We start from the raw sequence: 13446 nt of genomic DNA on the forward strand, positions 1-13446 counted from the left end.
CCTGGGTGGCTCAGTGGGTTAAGCGTCCGACTTCAGCTCAGGTCATGATCTCGCGGTCTGTTGAGTTTGAGCCCCGCGTCGGGCTCTGTGCTGACAGCTCGGAGCCTGGAGCCTGCTTCGGATTCTGGGTCTCCCTCTCTCTCTGCTCCTCCCCTGTTCTCTCTCTCTCTCTCTCTCTCTCTCAAAAATAAATAAAAATTAAGAAAAAAATTTTTAAAAATTCCCTACTTGAAAGTGATTTGCAGGAGAAGGGTTCGTAACAGCATTTTACACAAACAGTGTTTACGTGCTTGGCAACTTCCCATCAGTAAGGGTTCCTGGTTAGATAAGACAATAGCTGGGTTAAGTCCCTCTGAGAGATAGAAGGGACAGAAATCCAACTCCAACGATTTAAGAATTTACAACCAGGGATTATGTAATATGATGTTTCAACTTGCAGGCTCTGAAGACGGTCGTAGTCCAAATCTTCGCTCTACTGCTTACTTATCTGACACTTTTCTCATCAGTAAAACAAAGGTAATTACAGGACCTACATCACAAGGCTGCAGCGCAGGTTAGTTGCCTTGATCAAAGTAAATCTCTTAGAACAGGCTCTGACACATAGTAACACGTAGTAACTGCTCAGGAAGCGGTCACTCATTTTATCCAGGAATGACGGGCTTCAGGCGTGGCTAGATCCTGGTTCTCCAAACAACGGCTGTGGCGAATCTGCCTCTCCGTTTTTGGACCGGCCACCCCTGTTGACTTTATTCTCAGGTGACCTCTCTACCCTGGGGAAAGGTGACCACCAGGAACCGCAGGCCCCAAGGCTACCGGTTTCACAGTCACGGCGGAAGAAAGGGGTCTTTTGCCCCTGTTTCTGGCATAGTCCCAAGGGTGACCTTCATCGGCACAACTAAGGTGATGGGGCCGTCCATATTACCATGGGCAACGGAATGAATTGGACGGATCGTTCTGGAGCCACGGGCTCTGTGTGTTGTCTTCTCTTTCATGTTGGAGATCTTGCCTGGCCGGGCAGGGCGGGGAAAGTAAGTCCTCCGACCGGCACCGCCACGTTTAGCCTCGTGCCTCGCGCCCTTCCGTGGTGCCCGGCACCTCCAAATCCTGGGCCTCCCATGTTTCTTCGGAATGCAGCTGCTTGATTCTGCTCGGGGTCTGCCCGCGTGGGTGCTTCATTCCAGATTTTTCTGTCCTGCCATGTCAGTTTTCTCACTCGCCCTGCCTCCTCTCCATCTCTCTGTTCGCATGTACTTATTCTGTGGACCTCGGAGTTACCGTCGTCGAGGGGTCTTTCTGGAAGGAAAGGAGATAAATGCCCATGTTCATTCCACTGTGGAATCCTGAGTCCCGGCAGAGGGTTTTCTGGAGGCGGTGGTTCTTGCCATCCTGACAGATGATGTTCTCGAGGATAACAGATTTCCATCAATAAGGTTATGTTGGATAAAGAGGAGACACTATGGATTATATGCACTTCCCCCCGAGCAGTAAGTACACTTCTTTCCCTGCCATTGATCTGTAACACACCAGAACCACGCTTTGAGAGCGGCTGATGAATATACTGGTTACTAAGTGCTTTCTAAAGATTCTGCGGTGAGGACAGCATTCGGTAGAGGGATCTGCAAGGGCTAAGAGTGTGTGTCCATTCCCACAAACCAGAAAAAAAAGGTAAAAGAGCCCTCAGGTGCCATCCGGGGGGAAACGCACCCCCAAGAAGCAGGTATTTAACTTCCGTGAGCACTGGTGGCAGCCTGCATTTTGTGACACAGCTCGTGGCCAGTGTCTCTGTGTCCCCCATGTGTCCTCTCTGTGCCCACACTCTGAGCTAAAATGTGGGACGTGCAGGTCAGTAAGACAGAGCGTTCACTGGGGCGCCTGGGTGGCTCAGTCAGGTGGGCAGCTGACTTCGGCTCAGGTCATGATCTCGTGGTTCATGGGTTCGAGCCCCATGGCCGGCCCTGTGCTGACAGCTCAGAGCCTGGAGCCCGCTTCGGATTCCTTGTCTCCTTCTCTTTCGCTGCCCCTCCCCTGCTCACGCGCTCTTTCTCTCTCTTAAAAACAAACACTAAAATTAAAAAAAATTCTTTTTTAAAGGGACGAAGCCTTCTCTGAGGTTTGGTTTCCTACCCAGGAGACTTGAATCATTTTGGGAAAAGATAACAGCTGCCAAAATGGCAGTGAGGGGGATGTGGGATGTGGTATCTTACACAGGAGAACCGGAAGAAGCCATTCAAAGCGACTTCGCGATTACATCTTTCCAGAGTCTTCAATCAGTTGGTCACATCTGAACTTGGAAGATACTTCTGGGTTTTTGTGGGAGGTTTTTTTTTTTTCCCCCATAAACAGCGGATCAGTGCCTATGGTTAATGTTCAGAGTTGAACCCATTTTTATTATAATGCCTGTGGTTTTTGTATTGTTGTTGTTTTTTTAATATCCCAGTCCATCCACCCGTTTAATATCCTGCCTTTCCAGCATATAATTTCCTCATCTCTGCTGAAATAAGATTTCGAAGCAAAAAGGATTCCCCTATGCGTGTGTCTTTTTTAGGGCTGAAAACACAGATCCTGTAAAGGTACATGAAGACCTCCGCTTTCTGGGTTTGTTGGGGGGCTACAAGGGGGGGCTTGTTAGCCCCCCCCGCCCAAGACTAAGCGCTCAGACCCGTTTGGCGAATCCATGCAAAGCGTAAAAGTGAGATTTCTTCCTAATACAGCCCATCCTGAAAACTAAGGTGACTTTGTTTTTACTCAATAATATAATGAGTTTTATTTTGAGTGATGCTGGATATAATGGCTAAATCAATATGTGTGTTTAGCGTTGGGCTTTATTTCCGCACTAAGTGACAGGAGATAAGCCGCCTAGAGTGTGTTAATTGCTTTGTGTTTAGCATATAACGCTAATCACAAGTAGCAGAGGTGCTCTGGGCCACTTCGGGCCTGGTAATGGGGTTTATCTCAACCAGGCTTTGTTTACATTATCGACTGGAGCCGAATGGCTCTCGTTTCTTACACACTTAAACACTAAGCTGGATTTGCAAGCGTAACGCGAGACCTGCCCGCATTAGCAGGACCTAGTGCAGGTGTGGAATGAGGCAAGCCAGACGAAAAGCAAGCAAACGATCATGCCATCCCTGGCACAGGGTAGCTGTGAGTGACAACAGGACCCACAGAAGGCTCGGCGGAGCCAAGGGACCTTCACGAGCTGGACCCGAGCTGGAGGCACCACAGGTTAAGCGGGGATCTCTCCGCACCATGACCGTTTGGCTCTGGAAACCTCCTTTGTGGGTGGGGGGTTGTCCTGTGTATGGTAGGATGTTGACGAGTATCCCTGGCCTCTGTCCACCAGATTAGAGTAGCCTTCTCTGCCCACGGTTGGGACAAGCAGACGTGTCTCCAGACATTGACAAAGGTCCCCCGGGAGGGTGCGGGGCGGGGGGCAAAATGACCCCCGGTTAAGAACCACTTAGTTAAAGGAGGCTTAAATATAGCTTTGGTTCTGGGCAGAGGTATGTGGGTATATTGGTATTTATATTAGATGCTGGCTTTTTTTTTTTTAATTTTTGAGAGAAAGAGGGTGCAAGTGCTCGAGGGGCTGAGAGAGAGAAGTGGGGCTCACCTGAAAGTGGGGCTTGAGCTCCCCCAGAGAGAGGGGGAGATGCAGAATTCGAAGCAGGCTCCCGGCTCTGAGCTGTCAGCACACAGCCGGATGTGGGGCTCGAACTCAGGAGCCATGAGATCGTGACCTGAGCTGAAGTCAGATGCTTAACCGACTGAGCCACTCAGGCGCCCCGAAGCTAGCATTTTAAAAGCCTGGAGACTTCAGCTAGTTATCTGCGTTTGGGGATTCTCTGGAAATGTGGGGAGATCTGTCCTCCCTGTCACATGGCCGTTCCCAGTAGGAGGTGATGACTAGCTGTCCCTTCTTGACAAGGCACGTGGTCTCCAGGTTTCCTCTCCTAGGTTTCTCCTAGGCTGCTTCCCTCATTCGCCTCCGCCCTTGCACCGGCTCCTGGAGGCATTTGCTCTTGGAACACCCGCCCTCAAGGCTGCACAATCCAAAGTTCGTCCCTCAGCACCCAGAGGATGCGGTGGAACCGGGTTCCCACCTGAGCTCTGCCAGTTACCAGCCTTACCACTCTTTCTCCAGTTGTGTTGTTTCAGCCTCTGCAGGCATCTGCGAAATGCGAATGAGTCCACAGTTTAGGGAAGTTAGGGAGGAAAGGGGACAAATCTGAAAGCACCCAGGAACTTCATAAATATTGCTGCCGTGCCTCATTTTTCGAGATCGCCCCGGGGCTTGTGCTCAGAAGGTGCGTAGACTGCCATTATGGGGCCATTTCCTTCCCTTCTCATTTGCACTTTCAGGCAATGGGGACCAGAGCCTCTATCCATCAGATGACAATGGCCTCCAGGGACGTCACACTTTGTTTTCATGAACTATGAGTGGGGGGTGGGGGGAAGGGTATGGGCAAAGCCGCTTCACCATACCGCTTTTCTCTCCTTTCCCTCAAGGACATGAATCTATGGGGAGCACGGTGGTTAGGTACAGGGTCCCTGTTACCCTCCCCCACAAAAACAATCAAGCAGGAAGTCAGGAATTCAGCCCATACAGCCCAGATCGGGCTGCCTGGGATCAGGCCCAGTTGGCACCTGTCATCTTGTGGGTCCTACGGAATCTCACACGTACCATCTCGCTTGGCTGCTTCCATCCCGCTAGAGGAAGGAAGGGGCAAGTTCTGAGCCCCTCGTATTGGAGCTTCTAGGGCCTGCGGTCAGTTCCTTAAACCTGCGGGGCGCTGGCCTTGAGTTCCTTGCACATGCTGTTCCCTCTGCCTTCTGCCCTTTCTCTGGTGTCTCTTTCTCTTCCGTCGGCTTTCTGATCAATGTGAATTCTGCGGAGGAATGTCTTCTTTTTTTATTTTTTAAAATTTGTTTAACGTTTGTTTATGTTTGAAAGAGAGAGAGAGAGTACGAGCAGGGGAGGGGCAGAGAGAGGGAGACACAGAATCCGAAGCAGGCTCCAGGCGCCAAGCTGTCAGCACAGAGCCCGGCGTGGAGCTCGAACCCACGAACTGTGAGATCATGACCTGAGCCAAAGTCGGATGCTTAAGTGACTGAGCCAGGCGCCCCTGGGGTAAGGTTCTTAAATTAAGGTTCTAGGAAGCTTGGGGGTCCATGGGTATGTTTTTGAATGTCTCTTATTTTCGAGTCTGAGAGACACTGGTCTTGTGGGATGTTTACATGGAATCAAATACACGAAACAGAGTCTGATAGCTTCACCAAGACATGTTATGCGTAAGGCCGAGGGAACACTCGAGAGGGAATCAAGGAATCTGTCAGTGGGAAGTCAAAGAAGGCTTCGCAGGGGACAGAGGGTCCAAACTGAGTGTCGAGGAATGAGGCAGGATTCCTGAGATGGTTTGTTGGAAAAGGAATTATGTCTTAGAGTCCAGAGTCTGATCTCTAAACTGTGATTTGCTGTTTATTAGCCACATGATGTGAAACAATTGTCTTCATCTCTGTAAGCCTGGGGTTCCTCTTCTCTAAGGTGGGGGTGCCCGTGTTCCTTCTCCCCTGAGAGTGCATAGCACAGTGCCCTGATGTGCTACCTTCCCGGCCATTGGGACCGGCTCCGGAGGGACACGGGGGCCACCTATGGAGAGGAGCCTGTATGGTGGCAGGAAACAAAGACACGGCGTGGCATGGTTAGGAAAGTGGAAGTCGTTTGGTGTGACCAGGGATAGTGACTGCAAACCCAGATGTCTCCAGGGGCCGGGCAGCTAAGATAAATCAAGGAAGCCAGAGGCTAAAGATTGGTGGGGACCATGGCAGACTGGACAGCCCTGGGAGTCCTTGAAAAGCATGCGAATTTAACTGCTTAACATATATGAGCAGGTGTATGAATCATGACTTCAGGCTGGGTCCGGCTGTTGGACTGCCCGTTACAACCAGACAATATGGGAGGGTGTGTGCGTGTGTGTGCATGTAAGAAATTGGGGTTGGCATGGAGAGAGTGTGGGGATTATAAGAGAGAGGGACGCAACATCCGTGTTTTACTAACCCGTTAAAAATACTACCAGGGATACAGGAGGTTGAGATCGGTGTTACAGAAAAGATGTGAAATCTACCAATTCCAGGCTTTCCTTCCTACCCGTTATTCCAGCCAAGATGAATGGAAGCCAGACCAGGGCCAAACAGCCTTGGGGGTTTCTGGAAGAGATTGAGAGGGCTATAAAGTTGGAAAGCAGAATAGATTCTACACCTGAATAATCAATTAATGCCTCTTTAATGATTGCAAAGGAGATATGTACAAATTTCAAATCAATCTGAAGAATTAATCAACCGAGGCAATAGGGCCTCCCGTCTCAGTAGATAAGCCAGCGGGGTGTGGTTTGCAGACAATCCTGTTTTACCGTAAAACAAGAGATTCGTGTCTTCCTTCTTCTCACGTGGCAAACGGGGAAAAGACCTAGCGGTTTTTTTGTCCAAGAATATGAGCTTGAGGACCTGGGAGAGAAGAAATGTTATGCTACAAGACCACAAAGAGAGAGAAGGTTTTTTTCCTCATCCAGTGAGCCAGATCTTCTAATAAAGAGGAAAGATCAGGGGAGAAAAATCAAGATTTGGGCAACGGAGAAAATCTGGCCCGCGGCATCTCTTCTAAGGATAAATCGAAGACTTCCTGAAATTTGTAACTCCACTGCTGTGGGGGGTTTTTTGTGTTTCTCAGAAGCCACTGATATTTTTTGCATTGTTTATGAAAACATCCGGTTACACTAGCAATAAGTTTCTTTTTTTTTAATTTTTTTAACGTTTATTTATTTTTGACAGAGAGAGAGACAGAGCACGAGCAGGGGAGGGGCAGAGAGAGGTGGCGGGGGAGGACACAGAATCCGAAGCAGGCTCCAGGCTCCGAGCTATCAACACAGAGCCCAGCATGGGGCTCGAACCCACGAACTGTGAGATCGTGACCTGAGCCGAAGTCGGACGCTCAGCCAACGGAGCCACCCAGGCGCCCCAACACTAAGTTTTCTCCATCGCAGCCTCCGCTGACCTATTCCTTTGGGGAGACCAGCCGAAGACGCATGAAACAGTTAGGTGGCATTTCAGGCCTTGAAAGAGCGCGTTCTAATGTTACGTCTGTAGCTCCCCCTGCACTCCAGTGTGTATAGAGGCCGGGTCGCCTTCTTCGTATTCTCAGCGCCTGTTCAAGGGCCGGGAACGTGGTAGGTATCCAACACATGCTTGCGGAATAAGTGAGTTTATTACGTAAGAAATTCACGGTACGAGTCCAAGTGTGTTTTGAGAGGTCAGGGTCGGGGATCTTGAATTAGAGCCGTTGTTTAAAACGTGCAGTCCAGCGGAGTAGTTAGGGACAAGGCGGGCAAGCTGGCCTCCCCTCTTAAAAACTGTGAATTTAGGCAATATGCTTAAGACTCCTGCCTCAATCTCCTCGCCTGTGGAATTGGTGGAGGTAATGCCGTCTACCTCAGGGGCTTCTTGGGAAGATCAGGAAAGTTAATGAACGTAGAATACGCGATGTGCACTCAGTAGAAGTCAACCATTACCATTTCTAGGGATGTTTTCCAGCGACATTCAACACACGCTTATGTAGGCCTTCCTCACGGACGCTTACATTTTCCTCGAAGCACCAAATCCTAAGCTCATTAACTGTGGAGGCTTCATTTCACTCATTAGTCCTCAATGACCACGTTTTTCTACGCTTCAGGTGTCCAAAATGTGTTCCTACCTCAGGACCTTTGCACAAACGATCTCTCCTCCAAGAGGTGTTCTCAAAGGGCTCTGCGGAAAAGAACATCCGTTCCCACTATCCCTTTCTCTTCCCACCCTGCTTGATTTTCCTTTGCGGCACTTTTCATCGTCTGAACTTATTTATTTATTTTCCATCTCTGCCCCCGGAATGTGAACTCCGGGAGGGGAAGAACCTGTCTTGTTTGCTGCTCTACCCCGGGGGGCAAAATCAGCCTGGCACATTGCGTTACTCCGCAAATATGAATACTTGATGGATCATAGTTCTCTCGCCAGTTTACGCGAGGGTAAGTCTCAAAGGGTAAAGTGGCTTGACCACCATATATAAGCAAAAGGGATAGAATCAGGGGGGGCGCCTGGGTGGCCCAGTCGGTTGAGCGTCCGACTTCGGCTCAGGTCATGATCTCACAGTCCGTGGGTTCGAGCCCCGCGTCGGGCTCTGTGCTGACAGTTCACAGCCTGGAGCCTGCTTCGGGGTCTGTGTCTCCCTCTGTCTCTGTCCCTCTTCCAGTGTGCCTCTCCCTCAAAAATAAATAAACATTGAAAGAAATTTCAAAGGGATAGAATTAGAATTCACACTCACGATTTAGAGGTCTGAGCTATCCCCACCACACGCTGGGAACTCCTGGCTGTTAGAGCGAAAAGGGGCCGTTGCACACAGCCCCTTTCCATAAGGAGCGATGGTGGGCTGCCGGGAAAAAAGGTAGTAAAGGCAAAATTAGTGAGATTGATGCTGGAAAGTCACGACGTGGTTACATCCGTGCTCGGAAGTAGCCAAGCAGGAGGTTAAGGATGTGGTATTCTGGATGGCAAATCCGCCCGACATTTTTGACTCTAAGCCACAGGTCTGGGGCCCTCAGGGCTGCCCTCACTTCAGATCAGCTGGCTACAAATGTCAGGCTTCCCATGACTACCCTCAGGGGTGGTGATTCACTAGAACAACTCGCAGAACCGAGGAAAGCGTTGTACTTGCCATTATGTGTTGTAGCGAAAAGATGGGACGTCAGAAGCAGCCAAAGGGGGAGAGGGAGAGAGAAACGTGGGGCAGGATCAGGCAGGTGTGGGAGGGTAGGGGTCCCGGATGCTAAGCTTCTGTCCTCCTCAGAGATGCCTTGTCCTTCTGACATGAGGTGTGGCGGTACGCTGGAGTGTGACCAGTCCAGGAAGCTCCCCCGGGCTTTGGTGTCGAGAGTTTTTACGGGGCCCCATTGCTTGGGCATGACTGGAAGCATGGGGGGTGGGTTGGGCGGGTGGGTTATTGCCCGCGTGGTTGAACTCAGCGTCCGGCCCCACTCCCTTCCCTGGAGGTCAAGGCTGGTATCATGTGGCTCAAGGCCTGTCATTGCACGGTTGGCCTTTGTGTCGGCTGGTTAACATGACCTATCTGTGGGCCCACCGGGAGCCCCCTCACTATCGTAAACGGCCAAGGGTGGGCCGCCGTGGGCAATAGTTGTGCTCCTATCACTTGGGAAGTTCCAAGGATCTAGAGGTCCCTTCTGGGAGGACCCCTCTTGGGTCCTCCCAGAAGCGAGGACAAAAGTCCTACCCCTCTCTGGAGGCCAAGTTCCTTACTCTGCAACCCGTCCCTTCAAGTTTTTTTTTCTTAATTTTTCTTATGTGTGTTTATTTTTGAGAGAGAGACAGAGTGTGAGTGGGGGGATGGTGCAGAGAGAGAGGGAGACACAGAATCCGAAGCAGGTTCCGGGCTCCGGGCTGTCCGCACAGAACCCGACGCGGGGCTCGAACTCACGGACTGTGAGATCATGACCCGAGCCGAAGTCGGCCGCTCAACCGACGGAGCCACCCGGGCGCCCCTCTCCAACTTTTTAGGTTGAGGCTAAGCCAGCACTTCTCAAGTGGGAGTGATTGTAACCCCCCACCTAGGGACAGTTAGGCAGGTAGAGAGATGGTTTTTTGTTGCCATGGCCCATGGTGAGGCTAATCCTGCTGGAATCTAATGTGTGAGGCCAGAGGTTTGCTAAATACCCTGCAGTGCACCGACAGCCCTCTCTCTCCACAACAGAGTTATCTGGCTCTGAAAATCAGTAGTGATGAGTCTGAGAAACCCTGGGACAAAGTAGATCCAGAAATCAACCCAGACATGCAAGGAGGCCTAGAACAAATATGGAACAGACAGATTTTACCTCTCACGTGCTGTCTTATTGCTGCAAACACGAGGACTCTTATGAAGCTATTCTTAATGGACAGAGTATTTAGGAATCTGTCTACAGAGACAGTTGTCGGGTCAGGCCCCAAATACCCAATTCTGTCTCTCCAGACAGGATGGAGGTCAGAGTAACACACAGGCATGAGTACCACTCTTGTGTACAGATCATTTTATTTTATTTCATTTTATTGTTAAATTTTTAAAATTTTTGAGAAAGAGAGAGAGAGAGAAAGAGGCAGAGGGAAAGGGAGACACAGGATCCGAAGCAGGCTCCAGGCTCTGAGCTGTCGGCACAGAGCCCGACGCGGGGCTCGAACCCACACACCATGAGATCGTGACCTGAGCGGAAGTCAAAAGCTTAACCGACTGAGCCACTCAGGCGCCCCTGTGCAGGTCATTTTAGAAGCTACACGGGCAGGGCATTAGATAGCATTGAATCACATAAAGAAGATGTGAGGTACACACACATATACACACAAACAGTGGAATATTACTCAGCCGTGAAAAGGAGTGAAATCTTGTCATTTTCAACTACATGGGTGGATCCAAAGGGTATTAAGCTAAGCGAAATAAATCAGTCGTAGAAAGACAAATACCATAGGATTTCATTCATGTGTGAAGTTTAAGAAACAAAAGAAATGCGCCAAGGAAAAACAAATAGAGACAAACCAAGAAACAGACTCTTAACTATAGAGAACACACTGATGGTCGCTAGAGGAGAGGTGGGGGGATGGGTGAAGAAGGTGAAGGGTGTTAAGAGTACAGTTACCGTGGTGAGCACTGAGTCACGTAGAGAATTGTTGAATCACTATATTGTAACCCGACACTAATATAACACTGTATGTTAGTTACACTGAAATTAAAATTTTATTTATTTTTTAAAATTTTTTCAGTGTTTCTTTTTGAGAGAGGTGGAGCGTGAGCAGGGGAGGGGCAGGGAGAGAGGGAGACACAGAATCCGAAGCAGGCTCCAGGCTCCGAGCTGTCAGCACGGAGCCCGACGCGGGGCTCGATCGCACAAACTGCGAGATCATGACCTGAACCGAAGTCGGACGCTTAACCGACGGATCCCCCCAGGCACCCCTGAAATTAAAATTTTTAAAAATAGCACTGAATCCTGTAATTAGGAAGGTCTTCACATTTTACTTCTGTCTTGTCCAATGAGGCCCAGAAGAGTGTCTCAATTTGGTGCTAGCCTGCCTCTCCGTCATTAGCTTAGCTCCCTGGGTTTCATAAAGAGAGGATGTGCCTTGCACTTGGACCCTCCTTCCACAACATCTACATGAAATTTTCAAGTGTCCTGTCTTTCTGTTTCTGATCTGTTTGTGCTTCCCATCTATGTTCGGCAAATGATACCATTTATATCAAGTGCCCTTATACGTGGAATTTCTCTCAAGGAACGTAAGTTCCAATTTAAATGAAAACCTTTTATGTAAAAGTCGTTCAGCTTATAGAGAATATTAAGTTAATGTTCTAGAAACTTCTAGTGCTCACTCGTATCCGGTTCTTTCCTCCCTCCTGGGCATCCAAGAGGATCGTACGTCCCATTTTCCTTGCAGTTAGATAGGATCTTGTCATTGGTTCTTGGCCAGGAGGGAAATGGAGGCAAGGGAAAGCCCGTGTGAGCCTCCGGCTTTCTATTACTCAGCCACGATCGAGTGAGAAGCCCATGTGTTGAGGGAACGGATCACATTCTAGGGCAGCCTCCCTGAAGGATAGCGTAGAGTAATCCTTCCAGCTCTCCACACTGGACATGATGCATGAACAAGAAATGAGCATTATTTGCAGGAGGGGACTGACTGACACATCATGGTTAACTTGTTATCACAGCCTCGCCTAACCTTGTCTGCAATGCCGAAATTAGTACCAGGAGCGGGATGATTTCATGACAAAATCCCCAAATACGTAACATGAGCTGAGCAAGTGGGGGGGGAGGGACAGAGAGACGGCTGTTCGAAGCTACCGGTGCCACCGTGTCATCCTTCCTGAGCAATGGCAAACTTTGTTTGAAAACAATGAGGCGGGGGGGAAAATGGCCAGTTGGGAGTCGGAAATTAAAAAAAAAATAGAGATTCCCCAAAACTGTTTGCATAATGATAGGTACGTAGATGTGGCAAAACGGAAAAGCTTTCGTGGCAGCACTGTACCCAGGTCACGCTTTCTGTTGAGGAGTTACTGGTGAATGAAGACCTTTCCACCATCAGGAAGATTCTTCTCTACCATTGGTCATTAGCACCTGAGCACGGCTCCCCTGGAGTCGAAACTAATGGGACCCTCGAGGTGGAAGAGAGACCACTAGGGACTGAATTTCCCATCCCCTGATGAACAAGGCTAAGGTGTAGATTTAGGATGCCCAGTCATGAAGAAGTGAGGGAAGCAACATGGAAGGAAGGGCAGCCCCCACAGATGGTACCAGGGGGCAGTTCGGGACAGCCAAGATTACATGGAGAAGGACTCTCAGAACAGGGCAGAGAGGAACTTCTGGGATGGGTTTTCACAAGTCAGGTAGCAGCATCGGGGTTCTAGAATCCGTTCTAGAATCTAAGGTAGGATAGGCGAGTGAGCTGGGTCAACGAGAGAAGCCAAAATGGCACCTCGCACGCATCTCCAGTAGAACGCATCGCGCATATTCCGTTGTTACGCCCCCTTGTTTCTCACTGTCTCTAGTTTGCCTGCTGCTTGAGAGCAGGGCTTATGCTGGATTATCCCTGTGTGCCCCGAGCCCAGCGCAGGACCTAACCCGGAACCGATGGACCGTGTTAAGACTTCCCTGGCTAAATGAGAGGGAGTGGATAAAATAATGCCCAAGTTGAGCACGCAACACGGCCGGGGACCAGGATGTATACCCTGATTCACAGGGACAAAGAGTTGTAGAAATGGACTGCAGAGAGGACTGACCCAAGAGAAACCGGGAGACAGAGAGGTACCAACTTCCAGTTTTAAAATCAGGAAGTCGCGGAGATGAAAAGTACAGCGTAGGGAACACAGTCCGTGTGTGTGTGACAAGTTGCGTGGTGACAGACGGTGACCCTACTTAGGCGGGGAGAATAGTGTGATGGGTGGACCTGTCGAATCGCTACATTGCACACCTGAAACTAACGTAACGTTTTGTGTCAACTGTACTTTAGTTAAAAAGGCAGGAGAGAAGGAGCTGGGAGACCGGGTGTAGGAGGTCAGAGCAGCACTCGCCCTCACTCTTTTCATTTATTCAGCCGTTCAGCAAACGTTTGCTGTGCCCCTGCTATGGGCCGGGCCTGTGGCTGTGCTCTGGGGATCTCGTGATGAGCCACAGAGACCTCCTAGTTGTCCCCAAAGCGTTTACATCCTAGAAGGCTTAATTCCACGCACAAGGAAGCTCTGTGATGCTTCCAGGGTAATAAAGCTGCCTGTTGACCAAGCCAGTTTGGGACACAATATCCTGATCTGCTTTCAAATATTTGACTCTGTATCGAGGAGCATGACTAGCGACCCAAGAGACGTATCTGGTCCCCACACACGTGGTCTTTGGTTCA

At 49.8% G+C, this 13446-nt stretch overlaps 1 protein-coding gene across 1 annotated transcript in view; it reads left to right on the forward strand.

The window, feature by feature from the left end:
* Nucleotides 1-13446, forward strand: part of HS3ST4 (heparan sulfate-glucosamine 3-sulfotransferase 4) — a 392554-nt gene that overhangs the window by 287235 nt on the left and 91873 nt on the right. The gene's annotated exons all lie outside the window — the stretch shown is intronic.

Source organism: Panthera uncia, chromosome E3 (assembly GCF_023721935.1).
Source record: "Panthera uncia isolate 11264 chromosome E3, Puncia_PCG_1.0, whole genome shotgun sequence".
NCBI classification, from domain to species: Eukaryota; Metazoa; Chordata; class Mammalia; order Carnivora; family Felidae; genus Panthera; species Panthera uncia.